Source organism: Apostichopus japonicus, chromosome 18, assembly GCF_037975245.1.
Source record: "Apostichopus japonicus isolate 1M-3 chromosome 18, ASM3797524v1, whole genome shotgun sequence".
NCBI classification, from domain to species: domain Eukaryota; kingdom Metazoa; phylum Echinodermata; class Holothuroidea; order Aspidochirotida; family Stichopodidae; genus Apostichopus; species Apostichopus japonicus.
This window is the reverse complement of record NC_092578.1, coordinates 5125001-5146960: the sequence shown is the minus strand read 5'-3', so window position 1 is coordinate 5146960 and position 21960 is coordinate 5125001. Positions and strand designations below refer to the sequence as shown.

Here is a 21960-nt window from a genome sequence, read left to right as displayed (position 1 = left end):
CCCAGTAAGTAAATTTGCAGTTTTGAGAAGGTAAAAATTTAATTACTGAAATGTTGCAATTGGATGATTATGCTGGTGGCTGCATATATTATATATATATATATATATATATATATATATATATATATATATATATATATATATATATATATATATATATATATATATATATATATATATACCGTATATGGTAACAGCATGCAGGAATACGGAGTGTCAATGTACTGTCACTACAAGGAAGAGATTAATGTTGATTTACCTTGTTTTTCTTGTATGACTAATAGTCGTGTCCGGCAATAAAAACCAGAATGTGACAAATTCACTGGCGCAAAAAAAAAATACATTTAATACGATTTGCATACTATCGTCTTGTTCAATGTATATACCTTTGTAGTTGTATGCCAATATAGCATATTTGTAGTAAGAGAGTACAACAACATGAGCACGAGTACACGTATAACTCTAATTGATATGTGCACCAGTGCCGAGTACAACTTCATGAGTACGAGTATACAAGACTATTATACACACATAATTCGAGTGCCTAATCTTGCCCACTAGTATCCGTATACCAGATTCCGAAATGTCTGAGTACCAGTATATACGACTCAGTACAAATCCATGAGTACAAGTACGAGTATATACAAAGCTATGCTAGACTTCAATCTTTATACTTCAAGCCTGTCATGCATATTGCACCCATGCAACGCTTAATTAACCAACCTCAATCGAGTTAACGTTGCAAGTTTCATATTAGTTCCAGGGACTTATATAGGCTCTTTTAAACTGTTAAAAGTTTCAAACTATACAATGAAAGTGAAATTTACAAAATGAATGCCTAAACCACTTTGAGGTCGTGTCGCAAATTGCTCAGTATATGAAATTCCCTTGTATATTATTACAATGGTTATGAGACTGAAGTGGTTTGTTGAGAGTAAGTCAATTATTACTCTGATGTGGAAACAATGGACAATTAACTTAACTATCGTGGACATATGGATGAGATAGACAGTATAATAGTGAAACCAGCGCAATCACTTGATACTAATAAAATCATAGATCGAATCATGTGAGATGTGTTATTATACTTCCTTGTTGGAGAGCTATCGATTTTCTTTTTAAATTATCATTATTATTATTTTTTATAAAATGTTTCCTCTACAGCTTTTTTTAGCTGTAGACGTATAATGTCTAAAAATAATCTCATTAGCAGTTTGACGTATTTGAAACAGAAAAAACAATTTCGTCAGTGTTAAGTCTATATATCCAGTTGCACAATGTTGTTGTATTGAGGCGCCGGTCATATCGATAATTAGGCGGTTCATCTGTCTATATAAATATTCCAGGTATACGTATTTTAACTTCTCCGTGCCCTGTTGAGAGCGGATCAGTCGTTCGGTAGTTTGGTTTTCGTGCCCAGGTTCTGTCCTGGGCGACTTTTCCTTAAAAAAAGGATATTTCCCTTATATATTATATGCTATAGTAGTTTGCACAGAACGTTACAAAGCCTGCGTTCACGCCTTATATTTCCTTTATATATTATATGCTATAGTAGTTTGCACAGAACATTACAAAGTCTGCGTTCACACCTTATATTTCCTTTATATATTATATGCTATAGTAGTTTGCACAGAACATTACAAAGTCTGCGTTCACACCTTATATTTCCCTTATATATTATATGCTATAGTAGTTTGCACAGAACGTTACAAAGCCTGCGTTCACACCTTATATTTCCCTTATATATTATATGCTATAGTTGTTTGCACAGAACATTACAAAGCCTGCGTTCACACCTTATATTTCCCTTATATAAATATGCTATAGTAGTTTGCACAGAGCGTTACAAAGTCTGCGTTCACACCTTATATTTCCCTTATATAATATATGCTTGTAGTTTGCACAGAACGTTACAAAGTCTGCGTCAAAATAAAAATCTTCCACAATGTTACAGATTACAATAAATCGCAAATTAGTCAAAACTTCTGCCCTGTTTGTTTAATCCTGTTTGATTAGCTTATTGGAGGTAGGGGAAGGGGGGAGGGTGAATGGGAGGGGGAAGGGAATGGGGAAGCGGAGAGGGGAGGGGAAGGGGATAGTGAGCATATCTGGCAGAAAGGAAAAAACTGACGGCCTTTCAAACAAATTAATTAAAGCCGAACGAACCTTCCCTCATTTATTCAAGTTTGGTTACTAAGGTGACACGAATAGAAATACAAAATGTTGTGACAAACTCTGATACGGTGTAACTATATGGTCAATATTTGGAGCTATCATCAAACTTTCTCCATCTAAAATCTCACGACTTGTACCTTAACTAAAGTAGACACAACCATTTCCATGACGCTTACGTGTGTTTTGAGGTGGAAGTCTTGAAAATGTCTGAAGTAGCCTACATTGGAAAACAATGAGAACAATCCTAAGTATTAATAGAATAATAATATAACTGTCAGTTGGGAATAAGAATTCCCAGGGGTTTTCAAGAGGCAAACAAAGGGGCAGACTCTAAACAGTTGCAAATCGAAACCGCCAAAATAATCGCTGAAATAGTCTTCTCTTTCACTAAGTAGTTAAACTTTGAGTTTCGAATGGATTCATTATATGAATTTTGTTTTCTTCTGTCTGAACGACTGAGTCATGGTTAAAGCAACATGATACATTTTTAAAGTGTTGACCTGTAACGTTTCCCGCCAAACCATCAGATGTATATGTTTATACCATAAAGTAGCCTACAGTTTGCTACACACACACACATATATATATATACACAATTATCGGTCTAAAATTGGTGACTATCTTGATAAAATGTAATGTATTTATTCTCAAACCCCATCACAATTTTACCTATTAGTTTGACTGGTCCAGCATCATTTACAAATTTAAACGAAAAAAAAAGAAAAGTTTGGAAACTTATGAATACTTTCTTCATTTTTCCTTTTTTGTACTTTAAGCGTAGACGTATACCTAAGTGGATATACTACACACCTTAAGTAGAATGAAACGAGTTATATTATAGGTAGCCTACTATATATAGTTACCGGTAACTATATAAGCTTTTAGTGAAGAACTAGAAAAACAAGACCACATCTTCAGTTTTCGGATCTTGCCGTCGGAGACCGAACCTTTTGCGAGTCGATGAACTACAACACACTGTGCATTTTAGTATGTTCACATTAATGACGAGATGCAATCAGATATCAGTGAATATGAATATAATGATTTTTTTTGTCCCTTCTCTACCCTAACATTAATAGAAGTGAAACTCATTTGCATATAACCTTGTTTCCAGCATAGTGCGTTAGTAAAGGTATAAATATATCACATTACGTTGTGGGAATTCTGGAAAATTTGTGAAAGCGAAAATAAGTGAGACAAGCCAGACAAGCAGGAAAGTATAGCGAAAGTGGAGATATCTCCCAAATGATTTTTATCTCCCGATAGGCCCTATATATATATATATATATATATATATATATATATATATATATATATATATATATATATATATATATAAATATATATATATATATATATATTTATATATATATATATATATATATTGGAATGACGACGATTGCATTGATGTGTATGCACTTAATGTACTGTCGAGGTTGCCAGTACATTCAGCTAAACCCCAATGCCGCGGTCCTGTCTTTCGTTCTCTTGGTTCCTTCTTGTCTTGTTAACGTTACTTACGTATATTTCGTTCATTCGTTCAAAGGGGAAGTCCCCATATATACATCGCTTCACTTCAAAACGTTTCTATAGGATAACATCGACATTATATTATTATTGCTTTAGGCCTATGTAACGCTTGACATTTTGTTAGCTCAGCCATGAAGACTTATCCAGAAATTTTAGTTGCTGTTTAAAGGTTAATGTGTTATTCGGAATCATAATAATATGACAAAAAAATGAACCCGTCATCATTCTTATTATTCAAATGCATATATCTAGCTGGGCTACCCAGGGCAGCGCCGGCGCATTCGGTTACAGTTTCATTTCTTGATGTATCCCCTGTTGTTAAGTAGATCACTTTATGAGTCACTCGCCTTTAACAGTTAAAAGAAACATGTATGCCTATCTGTAGAGGTAGGATTATGACGACCTACCCACCCCCTCCATCCCCATCCCCATACCATGTCAACCTCTCCCTTTCATATACCCCCCCCCCCAAAAAAAAACAGACAATTAGGCTTAAACGAGTGATAGATTTGACAACTTTAGTCAAAATTGGGATCATTTTTCCATAAACTTCGCTTCACCACTATGCCTGCCAGGGACAACGATTTTCGTATCAACAAGTTACTGCTCTTAACTTAGACTTTATATTGTGTTATTATTCCGCTGGTGGTGAGAAATGAGGGAAACGCTTGGTGATATCCTATAGCTACTTTTGCGTGTTGCATTGTTACCTTAGCGCTGTTAGCATCACCTATACATATGACCCATATGTGTATAGCCCCATACGGTCGCGTGACGCGTGACTCCAGTGGGTGTGGATAAAGCCTTTATCTATACGAACAATAAACGTGGCACGCGAACACCGGTATAATAGTATAATACGTTGTCAACCGTCGGCACGTGACTCTTCACATAAGAGAGGCTTGCCAATCCCCCCCCCCCCTTTTTTTCAAGCAAATTTCGCGAAACACACCCCACTGCATGTCAAGTAGTCAAACTCCACATGTCAGTCATTATAACGGTCTGCATATAGAGTTGATTCCACCAGTAGGCCTTATCTAAGTATATGACCAGGGAGTTGTTTCATAACCACTTCCAGGAATGACTCATCAGTCTTTCGGCTATGTCGGTTGCAAGTTACAAAGCTAGTCATATCAACTCTCTATAGTGAATTTGAGAGCAGCTTCATTAAATTCTCATGAGTCAGTTTCAAAGATAATGGATCTTTATAAATGTATTTCTATCGTGGTGGACAACCCCGACATGGCGTGTCTTAATGAACTTCCAACTTATAGTATTTGCATACACTTTATTGGTTCCCGTACTTGATTTCTCATCAGGTTTTTTTTAAACCCCAAAGGTATATATACATCTTACGGCGATGCAAGTCTTGTCGTGGTCGTAAAGTTACAAACTCGTGACTCATTTGTCAGTAGTTTGGGATCAAAGCTTGTATGCGTGGTCTATTAATTAAAATGTCTGATGGATGTTTAAACCTATAATTGAATCTCGGGTTTACTATATATGCAAACCGTCTCTGCGTAACGAGTGCTATATACTTTCCTCCCGTCGGCCTGACTGCTCGGATTGGTATTTCAACGCAGGCAAAGTGTCAGGCGCATGCAGCCGGTAGTATAGTAGCCTGCCTACACACTATTTGACAGTGCGTATATAGTGGCAATAATACGGCATAGGCCTATTATACCCTTTATTGATTCGCCTACATTAGTTATAACTGGCTAATGAGTCTAACTTCACGGGAAAAGATGTGACTAGGTAATTAAGATGTAGTTATGTCGACTTGTATTTAATTAAGTTTATTATTATACACAGTGACTCCGCATGCAGAAAGAACAATACGTTTCTTGTACAGTGTCACAAAATGGCGTGTTTTTTTTTTTTAAATAAACCTTACAATACACCATTAAAAATTTCCTTGGCAGTTTTCCCCAAATCTATAGGCTAAATATATTTGCATGGTCATCATAATTTGTGGCAATGTTTTTGTTCATGGCCTGCTGTGACGTCATTTTAACGTATTGAGGCAATTACTTTTACGACACTATATATAACCACGATGTGCAGTGATATACGGTACATGAATGAGAGAAAGTTAAAGAGATCCTAATAACTTAAGTATCGTTTGGTTATCTAGTTAACAGTTTAACTCATTTTGCATTTTGTTCTGTATTGTTTACCATTTTGGAAGATATTTCCAGATCGGGAACCCCCCGTGCATTTCGCGTCGGGATGACACAACAGTCTTAATGGAGCATGCAGGGACTCGAACCCACGACCTCTCAGACACTAAATGTTTCATGGCTTCTAATGCCAACGACATTATCCTTTATGATGTTCAACGGGGTCATTACTCATCATATGGGTGAATTTTGCAATCAGGAGTGTATTCCTTGAGTCTGGGGGGGGGGGGGGGGAGGGGGCATATTGGATGAGCAGGAGAAAATGAAGTATCAGTTATTCTAGCTGCTCCGTAACATTAGTAAAACGAAGAACCATGTCCCTCGCTCGCCCGCACGGCCCTATGGAAAGCCGTTTTTTAACTTTTAATCAGGAATTTTAGATATATCTCGAAATAATTTCAGATATCTCAAATTCAATTTCAGATATCTCCAAATTATTTAAGATATCTACAAATAATTACAGATATCTTAAATCAATTTCAGATATCTCGAAAAACCAGAGAATTTGAGATAGGCCTATATATCTGAAATGGAATTTCATATATCTGAAATGGAATTTCATATATCTGAAATTCAATTTCAGATATCTGAAATTCAATTTCAGATAACTTTAATTTAATTTCAGATACCTGAAATAGAATTTTAGATATCTCGAATTCAATTTTGGATATCTGAATAGAATTTAAGATAGGCCCTATCTCGAATTCAATTTTGGATATCTGAAATAGAATTTTAGATATTTGAAATAGAATTTTAGATATCTAAAATAAGAAACAATTTCAGATATATAAAATTCCCGATGAAATGTTAAAATGTCTTTCCATACGCCCCTCATCTCTTTACACGTTCAGGTTTATATACCAACCTTGTTTTCATGTGGCATGCATAATCATTAGTCATGAATATAAAAGTATACACCCTGAAAATCATTTAGCTGATATTTTGACCAATGACGTAGTTTATGACACACCGTGATATCACGATTGATTTAACGCACGGTAATGAGCAACCACGCGATCATTATATATATCATCGCCTAGGGGTTTTAATAATGCATACATTACCAACGCTGACACACACCCATGCACTCACACACGTTATTACGCACAAAATTGATCAACCTTACCTTCATTTTATTACCACCGAAATTGTGAACACGAACAAACATTTTGCATGAAACAAAATGTTCATCTCGTGTGCTATATATATAGTTATTTCAAATCAATGCAAAATTTGAACTTTTCTCGTTAATGTTTCTTAGACGAGGAATAAAAGGGGAAACAAGAAGTAGAAGAAGAAAAATAAAAGAGGGAAAATACCCTGACACGTAAATTATCGATACGAGAGAACAGAATTTCACGAATCCTTATAAGGTGAGGTAATAATATATGAATAACAAATGAAGCGACCAGTCGATACTAAGGAAAAATACACACAGACAGTATAAAATTAATTAAAAATAAAATATTGTACCTGTAAACGAAAATCAATGTGCTTTCACTGAAGAGAGAATGGAAGGTTTTGGAAGATGAAAAAAATATGAGGACACAGAAGGGCATTACTCAGACGCCATCTTAGTATTGGTGCTGCCCATGACGTCATCAAAACATGCCCAGAAATTGAGGGTGGGGGAGGGGTGGGATTTGTAACAGGATATATAACTAAATATTTCAGTGAGAAAAAAGGGCGCTTAAGGTACAGTAAACATGTTTGTTAGGTTCTGAGAATGACTTTACAGCATACGTTGACAGGGTGCCGATGACCTTTATATCAATATTTAATATAAGTTTCTACTTCAGACTGAAAAGAAAGGAGAAAAAAACTTGAGTATATAGTTGAAACAACTCCAGAGAGATCAAGTTATAATTCAGCTTCATTTTCTGTTTTTTGTTTTATGTTGTTGTAAATTTGAAACTTAGTGCATTATTAAAACTTCAAATATCTTTGCATAGAATTAACGTATTGTAGGTCTGAAATTTGCCTCTCAAAGTTTCAAAGTACGTAAGTAAAAAGTACTCTAAAATTTCAAGTGCATAACAAATAAAAGAGAAGGTCAATGGCGATCCTCAAGCCTCGTTATTCCTTGACTATATATAAAAATATGTATCTATATATATATATATATATATATATATATATATATATATATATCGTAATGAAAAAACTTCCAGCCTCCATCGGGATTCGAACCCGGGCCTCCCGCTTTGTACGCGGACACCCTAACCAACTAGGCCATGGACGCTGATTGTATGTCCAGAGGTTCGAAACCGGTAAGGAAGGTCGTAATTTCACTGTGGGCGTTTTGACACCTGTATCGAACAATACTAGTTCTGTTTTTGGTGACATATTTTGCCCCACACCAGAGATCATGATGCTAACCAACTCGAAAATCATTTGTGATTCCTAAAGCCGATATATATATGTATATATATATATATATATATATATATATATATATATGGGAAAAAAGAAGGGATAGAAAGCGTGCGGGACAGAAGGAAAGTGAGCTAGACAAGTTGTGTGTACTACCGCAATTACTGATTGGAATTTTGTAATGTATTTCGTTAAAAGTTGAAATTTCAGCCCATACCATAATCAGTCTGGTAAATGTTTTAATTTGAACCCCCCCCCCACTCCCAGCCCACCTTTGAATTCCTGGGCACGCCAGTGGCATAATTCACCATATGGTATGTGCAATTGCTAATGTGTTAGCAGTTTTGTACAAAAAGTACAATGTACTCTAGTTTTCTCCAAAAAAATATGACCCATGAATATGTGCAGTCATGATGAAATCTCGAAATTTACTCAAGAGCGGTGAGGCACTTTTGCATTGTATTAATGACGGTTTCACAAGGTTATGAAATGAGATCCGTATAATAAGTACAAAAGATGTCATAACACAATCGTGATACTCATCTTTTTCAATATTACATGGAACGCCAAATGGACATGACCGCATTGTCATCACAATGACATCCGAAATATAACCTTTCATTGCGATTCATATGATGATTTTGCGGATTCAGTGGTAACAATTAACGATACGCGTTCATAGGTTAGGCGGACGAAGTATGTTTATTTGTATGTAGGGTGGACGGTGGGGCGGGGTGGGGGGCGAGGAGAGGTATGGGATTGTGACGTAATTTTGGTCAGTTTAATGTTTAAGAAAACGAAGGCCTAATTGTAAGTTTTCATCTTTCCTGCAGTTAAATTACGGAAATTATAAAGCATTATTCTTTATCCAAATCTCTCCTGCCGGTTCCAATGGTCCCTGGCTGTCACCCCCCTTACTCCACCCCACCTCACCCCCGACCCCACCCATCTCTCCTCTACTTTAAGGTCGTGCTTCTCACAAGTAATCAAATAGTAGTCAACATTCCAACATTTTAGTAAATTGATTTAAGTTCATGTCATCACACTGGTTTGGTCAAGTTGGCATACGTACGGTTATAGGCCTATATAAAAAGAAAGTTGAAAAATATGGTCATATTCCTTTATATTTGATACTGTATAACTGTATATAACTCGATCTTTGTTACGGGGGGAGGGGAAGGGGTAGGGTTCTACCCCCCCCCCCCCAAAAAAAATTAACTCAATTGTCTATTTTACTTGACACTTGAGACATTCACTAAAATGTTTGCAACATTTTCTACATTGGTTTATACGTCACCGTTGACGTCACGTGATCTGAATCAAGGGATCACGAGACGAGGGTGGATTTGTCAGACACTTGTGTTTTACATTATCTATAATCACTAGACGATGACCTAGCAATGTGTACATTTTGATTTGCAAATTCATTGCCGTCATAGTTCACGAAATAGTCACTGTCTGGTGATGAATCAGTCTATTTATCTAGTACAGTATACCCATATATGTCATCGACATGAATGTATAGGCTATGTATGTGTATATATTGGCTATGTGTGTGTGTGTTTGTGATGTTGCTAACGAGATTTCATAACAGGAAATTGTTGTTGTAAGTTAAACCATAACGCATCTGGTTTCACTGCCCGACTTTCTAGTTTCTTTTCCATGAATTCATTATTACGTATACTATAGTTGAGTGCCCTAATTTCACCTTGCTCGAAGTTTTACTAAACGCGGTAAAAAAGGAACAATAGAAAACCAAACATTTCATAAACGGTTTGTCCTAGTTCTATATTATATTAGGTCCGTGATAATGTATATGTTGGTATTGTAGTATCGATGTCTTCATTGGGTAACAATCACGTGGGCTGGTAATTACAGGATACAGGTTTACATAGTTACTAAGTTTGTTGTTTGTAACCGCGCATATAAAATTGATGGGAGATGACTTTAAGCAAATACATATTTTGTTTGGTTTTTATGTATTGTGCTCAGAGGTTAAAGAAAAGGGGGCGGTAAATTTTGAGTTGTAATATTCACCATTAAAGTCATTTTCAATATCTGGAATATTCAGGCATGAGACTCTTCCGCGGAAACGCGGATTTCCGATTTTTTTTTTTTTTTCATTTTCGCGTTTTTTCTCGTAATTCGCGTTTTTTATTATTTTTTGGATTTATTTATTTATTATTATTTTTTTTTGCCGAACATGCTAGACTGTGAAGGGAAGGAACACCGAATTTGACCAGTGGTGGAATCAAGTAGCACAAAGCAAGCAAAAAAGCCTTTTTTGGTTGAAAAAAGCTAATGGATAAATTATACAAGCAGAAATTCCACACTTTTTTGGCGAGTTACGTGATGTGATAGATTCCATCTAGAGTCCACCATTTTGCATCTAAGCCCTCCTTACCTGACAAAAAATTTCTAAAGGGGAGGGGTATCCCCCTCCCCTTAAACCCCTCCCCCAGGACGGCGATCGATAAATTTCAGATTGTTTTCCCCGGCCCAGTCTCATCCCTGAATATTCCTTTAATATGAAATTGATGATGACGTCGACTTATCAGTGCAGGCCTTAGTAATGTTGTAATGTTAATCCTTTATAAATTCCAATAACTTGAACCATAACATGTTCTTTAAACCTCTTATTAATACCAGAGCACACGTGGAGAACATTCAACAAAAAAATTTTTTTTTCTGTATTTTGAATATTTTGTATATTTTCTATATTTTGTATATTTAGTATATTTTGTATATTTTTATTATTATTTGTATATTGTTAGTAGGCTATATATGTTGTCAACATGTCGTTAAAAGGTTATACTGTTGAGATCAATACAGTCATCGTCTGTATATTTTTGCTCGTATATGTTCTATAGTATTAATGTTGTAATAAGGAAAAACATGAAATAGATTGCAAGTTATTTTAAGTGAAAACGGTCGACCAGGTGACCATTTTTCATCTTCCTAGCACATTTGAGAGAAACGCCTTCTCACGAGATATATTGCCTATACTGCAGCAGAAATTTTACTCTTATACAACTGCCATATACCAAAAATATGAATTTTCACCCTCCACCTCACCCCCCCCCCCCCAACCCAGGCCGCACCCCTACCACCCTCAATATAAAATTTGGTTAACCGACTTCCCCCTCATGTAGGCCCTCAGTTTGCTCGATTGTCTTCTTATATTATCATCATACTGGATTGTTTTCAAACCCGATAACCCACAAAAGTGACTATATTTGCCTCTATTACGTATATCTTCATTTATATGCTTATTATATAACGTTTCTGGAAAAGAAAGTTCGGTAAGGATCACAACGTTAGATCCTGTACCGGTATAATGACTTTACCAACAGAAATGTTTTTTATAAGAAGAAGAACCTTACAAATAACGTAGGCCAATACACATTCCACATACTGCATATATATATGCTAGATATCAAGACACGAAAATGAAATAAAACTGTTGATTTTCTATTCAAGTATGTACCCTGTTAAAGGAAGTAGCCGGCCGGCGTCCTACAATCTTTTCTCCACTTTTTGTATTGTCCAGATCTTACTAACGACTGTTTTCTATATAGGTTAGGGTCTTTCCATATCGGTATGTGTAATGTTTGTCTTAGAAGTGAAACTATATATAACACAATGTAAACCGGAAGACCCCCAGGGCGACCTGATAATGGCATTCTATACCTCTGTATAATGATATCTTTACTTTCTCGGTGTTAAAATATCATATCAAGCTTGTCTAATGTATTTTCAAATTACGATATCATTTGTCACTTTCTTTAAAGTCGTATGAAACACCCGGAAACCGCAATTTTTATATTCGTATCATGATTGTTAAGATATAAGGCAAAACTTCCGTTGATTATCTGATATGGAAGGACGACTCGCAGGGGGGTTGGATGGGGGGGGGGGCTGTAAATACACGGAGGAATAGAATATAATCCTTTTCCCCACCCTTTTGTGTCGAATATATGTATTACTTTTGTAAAGTCCATTCAAGGTAAAACAATTAACATAAATTTTCAGAGCTGCACGGTTAGAGTTGGTGTTCAAAATTCAAAAGAGTTTTAGGTGAGGTTGTGATAAAAAAAGAGACAAAAACCAGGAGGCCTTCTTAAAATAACATGCAATCGATAACAGAGGAGTTGAAGAGGAGGGGGGGGGGGGGTGGGGGATGAGGGAGTAGTTCAACTACGTGGATCATTAAATTATTTATTGTGTTCACGGATTTTCTTGAAATATGTATCGAAATTTAGGACGAAGGAGAAAGAAAACGCTTCGTTCACTTTCAAGATTTGATGAAAACCTCACCACAACGGTGTAGGCTGGGTGACGGTGTATAGGCTGGGTGACGGTGTATATGCTGGGAGACGGTGTATAGGCTGGGTGACGGTGTATAGGCTGGGTGAAGGTGTATAGGCTGGGTGACGGTGTATAGGCTGGGTGACGGTGTATAGGCTGGGTGACGGTGTATAGGCTGGGTGACGGTGTATATGTTGGGTGACGGTGTATAGGCTGGGTGACGGTGTATAGGCTGGGTGAAGGTGTATAGGCTGGGTGACGGTGTATAGGCTGGGTGACGGTGTATAGGCTGGGTGACGGTGTATAGGCTGGGTGACGGTGTATAGGCTGGGTGACGGTGTACAGGCTGGGTGACGGTGTATAGGCTGGGTGACGGTGTATAGGCTGGGTGACGGTGTGTAGGCTGGGTGACGGTGTATAGGCTGGGTGACGGTGTACAGGCTGGGTGACGGTGTATAGGCTGGGTGACGGTGTATAATTAGAATCAGTGTTTTGGCGACTTATATGCTAGAAAGTCTAAGAATGGTCACCCTTGCTCAAAGTCAAACAAGCAGTTTACACCATCTTTTATATCTTTAAGATTTACAATTGTTTGATTAAATGAACAATCCTGACTTGCCGTGGGATCTTCTATAGCAACTTTAGCAATCCGATCAGCAGTCCAGACGAGCAGTCCGATGTATACGTTGAAACACTGGTCCGGTAAAGATTTACGTGCCCCAGTATAGGCGGGCACTGAGTTGGGGCAGGCCTAGCTTTCTTTTTTCAATCACCCAACCATACCCCAACCCAAGTACCGTCTATTGCCGAAGGTTTTGTGTTATGCACACAACCATGCCCAAAGTTTGTATACATGATTTAAAGACAGAGAACGCGTCAATTAAAATCTTCAAGGAGAAAAAGTACGAAAATCAAACACGTGTGACGTCATCATGACGTTGCTTGTCGTCCATAACAAGCATTGCTTCGATCGGATTTTCTTAATTTGAGATTTTTTTGTGGTTATTTTGTTACATAATTTTTGCCAACTGATGCTTAATAACAATTAATAGAAAACAAACAAGGTCATAGGTATTTATATAGAGGAATATTTATTTCAGTTGTTTTTAATTCCCGTTAAGTAAATTGTTTACGGGGGATAAAAGGATAGGTTACATATGATCTTGGTGTGCATAACATAAACATAACGTTAGGGTTTAAGTCTGCTAGGAAAATGCTTATAGTCATGTGAGATGGCTAGGTGTGGAGGAGGGGGTGGTGAAGGTAATCAAAGGGGAGCTCTGCATATTTGCTAACTTACTTGCTAAAGATAGCCTAGCGGTATAGTGTGGGTCTATTGAGAGAGTTGATGAAAGATACAAATATATTCCGAGGGTTGGGGGGGGGGTGGCGTGCGGAGGAAAGCTACGCAATGTTTGTATACATGCTTTAAAGACAGAGAACGAGTCAATTAAAATCTTCAAGGAGAAATAGTACGAAAATCAAACACGCGTGACGTCATCATGACGTTGCTTGTCGTACATTACAAGCATTGCTTCGATCGGATTTCCTTGTTTTGATGTTGTTTTTTTGTTGCTTATTTCTTTTTCAACTCGTGCTTAATAACAATAAATAGAATACAAACAAGGTCATAGCTGTGAAGAAGGATATTTATTTCAGTTGTGTTTAATTCCCCGGTAAGTAAATTGTTTACGGGGGATAATGATCTTTGCGGTGTGCATAACATACACATAACGTTATAGATCTAAGTTTGCTAGGATACTGTTTATAATTATACAAACGTACCACTTCTATCTCTCTCTCTCTCACACACTCTTCGCTTGACGGAAAAGGCCTTCTCCATTGAAGCACAATAATTAAATAACATATATAAATATAAATATCTTGGGATTTGATGAACAACTCGAACTACTACTAGGTAAGGATATGTACGAGTATGAAACATCTCGAAATTCAATTCAACTTGATATTTAGTGAAATCATCATTAACTCTTTTTTTTATTTTTTGCTCTTTTTACAGACAAGACGAAATGGCAATTTCAAGATAGGTAAGTAAAGTTAAGTTTAATGGATAAGATTTTATAGACTAGGTGATACCCATAAAAAGCACGAGAGAAAATCTCCACACGCAACACTGAGGACGATTTTCTATACAGTCTCCTCAAATGGACAGTACCCCCCGTTGTTTGCGGATGTGAAAAGGGGGTGAAGGGGTCATTTTCGAAGCTAAAATAGGGAACAGACGTTTTGATGACGTCAATGGACAGGCTAGATTACAAATTGTGATGGAATCGGTTGTAGTAGTCAAACCAACGGGGTGACAAGTATAATGTTAGCTTACCGCGGATTCAAATAGCTTGCAAACGAGGCAAAATGTGAAACGTGTGTACTATTTTTAGCTTGATCTATCTATATAATTGCGTGATCGAAGAAATCTGAAGGTCCTACGGCTTAAAAGGAAGCAACCTTAAAGGTATTTTATAAGCATACCCCCCCCCCACTCATCCACCCCCTGCTATGTTGAAAGGAACGATGCATCACTGTCACATTTTATTCCATCAGAAAGAGACAATGTAAGGAAAGAAATGTATTCAATTCAGCACCTGTCATAGACTTTGCTGCACATTTTGAGATCGCAATCGGGATCAGGTATATATGTTGTCCCTTTGGGGAGTAAATTAAAAACTGACCCTGGGATTTTTCCACATAAGTTGAGAATGGGTGGTGGAACAACATCTATCGAAAGAACACTACGCATGCGCGAAAAGTTTAAGATAGCTAGCTAGTGTTATACACAGTAATGCACAGGCGCGTAGCCAAGGGGGGGGCGAAGGGGCGATCGCCCCCCCCCCTTGAGCATATATATGTTTTTTATGATATCGCTAATAATTTCAAAATAAAAAATGCTTAGATGCAACTTACAAGGCCTGAGAAGTGCCAATTCCAGCGAACTGGGAGGCATTTTCGGTCAAAATGTTCTTGTACGCTTCGCGCTAACTAGGGGCGCTGCGCTTAGATAGGCTGCAGAGCAATAAACACGGCTCTGATAGTTTGCCTACAGGTTCGCCCCTCCATTGGCAAATTCCTAGCTATGCGCCTGGTTATACAATGCGCCTGCGCGTTTAGACTCGCACCGCCGGTCTGTGTGGTTTATAGGATAGTCATATTGCGGGCTCTGATTCTGAGTACGTGAGGCGGTCCCACTATGAAGTTAATCCCCTTTGCGGTATCAGAGCCCCTCCCCTTACTTTCGCAAAATGTAAGAAAACTTTGATAGGATCCTTGAAAAAAACGTGTATGTCTAGCTTCTGTTTCATATCCCGAGAGGGGAGGGAGGGTAAGATGGGGGAGATGGAGGGGAGTAATAGGGAGGGAAGGGGTGGGAAAGGGATGGAAATGGGAGCGGAAGGAGGTAGACTGGAACAAGGCTGCATGATCTGGAGTCCACTAATTTGTGTCTGTGCGCATTTTTGTTTGCGTGTGTGCCACATGTTTTTGATTCTTCGTTTTCCCTTGAGGATGGTGGGTGGGGATGGGGGTGGGGTTGGGGGTGGGGGTGGTGGGGTGGAGGGGGGTGTGCGTGTTTGTGTTCATGTTTTCGTTCCTTCTGTTTGCGGAGAAGGAGATGGGTGTTTCTTTCTTCGCTTTTCAATGTTTTTTCGGGATTGCTTGATATTAATTTAAATTCAATTATTTGCCCATTCAATGCCGTTCTTTTTGTCGAGATTCATGATATCACGTTTTCCAAATTCGGCGTATATTATTCGACTGAAACTGCAATATTGTTTATCCATAATTATGAAGTGTACACATTTTGGATTTTTTTTTTCTTATTTTAATTTTACGTCTCCACATAGAAGTTACCATACTCTCTCATACATCACAAATCGGAACACACGTAAAGCAATCATCCGTAAAAACAACTTGAACCGTATAAAACTCACAAAAGGATTCATTGTTCAATTTTTATCGAATCGAATCATAAATAATATGATTCGTCTCTGTTCTTCACCGCACCACCCAGAGCTTATATTTAAACTGACACTGGCCAGAGCCTGAAATCTGCGGCACGATTTAAGCAGATTTGGTTTCGATTTGCGTTTCAAAATGAAGGTGTTATTTTGTTTGTTTCTATCGTATTCAATGGCAGTAAGTCTCACAAAGGTTTCAAAACCACAGTATAGAAACGTAAACAACTTATATGTGGTACGATGTTCGTGCGTAATAATTTATATATATATATATATATATATATATATATATATATATATATATATATATATATATATTATATATTATATATTTCCGCATTTCTGTACTTGTAAGTCGTTTGTATGTCATTCTGTATACTTGTTAGAACGGTTTGCTTGAATTTCTGAGAAAGAATATGCCGCATGTATAACGGATTAAATCTCCAGACAAACGACGTTTCCTCTGTCTCTTTGGTAGTAATAGAGTGCGGTTGGGGAGGAGGAAGGGGGGGAGGTCGGTGAGGGTTCGGTGGGGATTGGGAATTGAGCTGCACTGGAGGCGACATTGGTAGTTTGTAACGCAAAGAGTCAGCGTTGTAACCATGAGGGTTTGGGTTCGCGTCCCTTTAAATGATATATTCCATACAAAGCTATAGTCTGTACACAATGTCACGTAAGCGCTGGTGTATCTGTTTGTGAAGTACAGAATTTTGCACTCGGTGAAACCCCCTGTGTATCATAAGGACACGCGCAGATGTCTCCATGACACGTGTGAAGCCTTCCGTGGTCATGCACGAGAATGAAATATCCTGCACACTGTATGATAACCGATGTCTTGGACTAACAAGGCACTTGTAAATTTACCCATGCACCATTACCGTTTATAATATTAAGCCAGAAGTCGGTCAAAGTTGAGCGTTAACTTCTTACCCTTTGTGTCACCTCTCGTTACATGCGTAATCTTTCTATTTCACAAGCAAATCTCCAAAATGAATTAAATCACCTGCAATTCTTTCTGATGTTGAGACCAACAGTAGTTATTTCATCATAATCAACATCCAAGCATAAGAAGGAAAGATGATTGCTGAAATTATTTTTGACTTTACTGGTGGATGTATATCACCCTAATTGTGATATATGGTAACTATATGCATGTGTGTGTTCAAGAAAAACCAACTCGCCTGGTGAGCATATTGGCGTTCTATAGAACGATGTGTTACGTCACAATTTTTAGAGCAGCATATTTTGCGCCATTTCCATATAGATAGGCAGCATGATTGTATACATACAAAGCATCATCAGCCCTGACGGCCTATCAGCTTTTAAGTAAAACCATCAGTAAGACCGACATATTTCTATTATAGGAGAATAAATATGAATGGAAATAAACTCTCATGATAAGGGAAGATGATACCAGCAAATTTCAAACGATCAAATTGATTAAAGTTTGTTTACGGATTTGAGATGGTTGTCGTTTATTAGCCTCAGCGTGAGATTTATCTCACAGTCGGTGAGAATCAACAGCGAAGTAGAGGGACCTAAGGGGTGCCATACTATTACATACTTGGACTACATGGATGGAATTTCGTACTTGTCGAATCATCGGTATGACCAGGCAGAAAAGTCGGGGGGGGGGAGGGGTTTACGTCATAAAAAATGGTCCCTTACGGTTGGACACCAGCTCGGGGGAAAAAAACCAGTACTGATGTTGATAAATTTTGTTTCTAATGAGATGGCGCAACTGGGAGTGAAGAATGTCTAGGTTTAAATTAAATCATGGAAGTTATCCACGCATTTGTCTTGTGAGCTAATTTAAGACAATTAAAGACAATTGTGTGGGGCGCGATACACGCTTTCATTTAAGTTTTAACTGTGCAATGCTGTATAATAAGCCCTATATACTGCGCACTTTGTACTGCAGTAAAATGCCATTATCAAAACATATCGCACATCTGTGTGAAGTCCATAAATAATGGTTTCAACATATGAATATTTATGGCGTAGTTAAGGTATATTTATGATAGTATTATCTGATTAGAAACATGACGGTTAATGAATATGCATGTTCAAGTTATATTATGTACAGAAACCAGCCATACAAATCGCGTGTGTATTAATTATATCTTTGATGGTCTAAGTGACAGAATAATCAGTGTTTATCCAGCTAGGGAGCTGTTCATTTCCTCTATATGCCCTTCTTAATCAGAGGGCTGCGTTGCAGTATTTATATAATGCAGATAGCAGTTTTCAATTCCCACAAAAAATTCAGGCTCAGATTTAGTAAAGGTTGGATACCACAATTAAAGAATTGTTTACATTTGCCAAAAACGTTAACAATTTTGGAAGAAAAATGTAGCTGAAGTGATCTAACGAAGTGATTGTATAGGTAATTTTTTTCAGATATTTTTTCATCTTATCGTTAGGACCTTTTTTTGTTCATTAAGTTTTTATTTTTGACCTTCTAATTAATCATTTTGGGTAATTTGTACACACCAAATTTTCAGAGATGTGACCAAACCGATATAAGCTATTTCTTACTATACAGTTGTGAAATTGTCCGAAATATAAGGAAAAGGAAAGATAATCATTCAAATGATAAAAGGACAAAAATCTTTAAAGCAACTCTTCTTATCATTTTCTCGGAGCCTCACCGATCATTTTCCTTTTTGACATTCCAAAACCACACCATACGGTTGAATTATCCAACGTCACGTGACGTATAGGTGGTCTGTTGTTTTTTTCATGCTACGTGACTAGCTGTATAAAATAGCTATTTAATTTAGGCCTATAGCAGAAGCTCTTTTAAATTCAACATGTAACAAAACCAAAAACAAACAAACAAAATCTTTAATGTATAACAACTAATCTATCAACTTTCTATAGCTCTTGAATATTTCATACTTCATCAGATATCTCGGTAATATTATCAAATAACTCTTCAGTATTGCACATACATGTATCAAATAGCCCTATATTTAACGTATCAAGTAACCTTTTTCAGTTGTGTATCAGGATTTGATCACGTGATCAATGACCACTCGGTAGGCTAGCTCATCCCTATATATACACTGCGGGCTATTCTGAATGAATATTGACGCAACGTGAAAATCGAGAGAGACTTTTTGAAAACGAGAAAAACAAGGCAAGCCATTAGATATAAAGAAACGTAACAATTACGTCACACAGCTAGTCTGTCGCCCTATGACGTCATAGGTTTGGACACAAAACCAAAGTAATCGTTTGTATTCTCTTCAATTTTACCACATTGGCAACTTTCAACGTCATAAAAAAGTGTCGGCACAAATTTGTTGAAGTTACCGACGTCGTAAGTGATTTAACCTAATTTACATAGTTTTATACAAAATATCGGGTTGAATTTTGTTAATTATATTTATTATATTTATCTACTTATGATGTACCGGTATAGGCCAGATACAATGAAGATAATGCTTTCGTATTATTAGGTTTACATTTCAAGAGGCAAGGACACATCTCTATGCGTTTTTGAAACGCGGGGAAAAAATCTTAAACATTATATTTAGAAACCGGTTAAAATTTGTCGAGTGCGGTTAGCATTCAAAGCAATCGTTAGTTAATATTCTGCTTTTTTAAACGTTCTGACACTTCATGTACGATGCACTTAGTTAAATATACACTACATAGGCTGTTATTTGTCATAAGATTTTACGATGATTACCTCAGACAAATAAATGATTCATATCATGCTGCGGATGAGTAAAACCAGATGTGTTTTCTTTTCATCTGATTCATCTACCGAAGATAAGGGGCTTTTTCATGACGTCATTCGTCGCATCTTCGTCATCTTGAGAACAGCTCTCTGCGTTGTATTTCTTCAAATCGAAGATAGAATAGCGACATGAATAAACTATAAATATAAAAATACAGTTCATTATCTTGAGTAGACGAATGTTTATTTCAAGTAATGACGGAATAGTCTCAAATTTGTTATCTGGTATTTGATGGTAATTACCGGTACGTATGTTCAAAAGGGTATTCTTTAAAAAAATTACTCCCTTATCAATTAACAAGTTTTTAATCTGTAGTGTAAAATTAGCAGACCAGAGATACGTTGGTTTCAAATTGTAATCTTAATTTGAAGCAACAATCCAGAGGTTTGATAAAAATGACAAGATTTCTAGTACAAACCAATTTTTAATCAAAAGCAAAAAAAATTAGATTAAAGCTGAAGTTTGTCGTGAATTCGAAACACATTTTTGGAGTCATCATCGACCACGAAAGGAAAGATAAAGGTAATTTAGAAACATCACCATTGTTACCTCAGTACACGGACCTCACACCAACCGGTCCATAATAATAAAAAACTAAATTTTAATCTCTAAAGATTCTTTTGCAATAGAAAGGACAGAGCCTTAGATTCAGTTTTCTTTCTGCATGGGATGCAAACGTTTCTGTGTTTGTCTAGACGGTTAATGATAAGGATAGATAAGGATAAATTTAAAAGGAAAAGAAGTTTACACCTCCAAGCACACGAATCTCTTAGATTAAAAGGTATCAAATTAACGGTGTTAAATATTTCATGCGTATGCCTTTGGTCAGACTGACGTGAAGTAATAAACAGGCCAACGCAAGAACTACAGCTCTAAAAATATACAGGCCACTAGTTATAAATATATTGTATTGTAAATGTACATATATAATTCAAAAAAATATAAATATAGACAGTAGTCTAACTTTTGTCTCTTAAATCAGACTTATAGAGAGCTTTTAGGTTTATATTCTCTTTCAATGACGCAGGCTCATACATTTTTAAAGTCTATATATAAGTGAAGTGTTTAACTATAATGCTTCATGACGTCAGAGAATGTTTACGAACTTTCCTTATATATATGAATATATTCTTATATATACGATTTTTTATATATATATATGCGAACAGTTTCTAACATGTCCGAATATTTTCTTATATATAAGATTGTTTCTTATATATACGAATATTTCCTTATATATACGAATATTGCCTTATATATACAAGAAAATATACAAACTTTCAAAGGCATTGGAAAGTTACTTGTTCTGTTGCCAACATTAAGGTGTGTCGGAATGAGGTCATCCTCATATATCCATTATTTTATGGTGATCTTATGAAGTAATGAGCTATTCAATGCGGTCTCCATTTTTGTTTAAGAAGACTTTCTAAAAGGTCTCGTGAAATGCACTGCGACAATGTCGCACGAAAGGGTATATAACACGTATACTGTTGATTGAGATCATTGCGACGTCATCCTCATCATCATCATCATCATCATCATCATCATCATCATCATCATCATCATCATCATCATCATCATCATCATCATCATCATCATCATCATCATCATCATCATCATCATCATCACCATCATCATCATTACCATCATCATCGTCATCATCATCATCATCAT

The 21960-nt window shown here is 36.8% G+C and overlaps 1 protein-coding gene and 1 long non-coding RNA gene across 2 annotated transcripts in view; one reads left to right on the top strand and one right to left on the bottom strand.

The window, feature by feature from the left end:
* The window catches only part of LOC139958688 (unconventional myosin-Id-like), a 260444-nt gene that overhangs the window by 153408 nt on the left and 85076 nt on the right, over window positions 1-21960 (bottom strand). The window lies entirely within an intron of this gene.
* The window catches only part of LOC139958414 (uncharacterized), a 70968-nt gene that overhangs the window by 27868 nt on the left and 21140 nt on the right, over window positions 1-21960 (top strand). The window contains exon 2 of the long non-coding RNA XR_011789781.1: window positions 14587-14614. This is a non-coding gene — a long non-coding RNA (uncharacterized lncRNA). The remainder of the gene's footprint in view (window positions 1-14586; window positions 14615-21960) is intronic.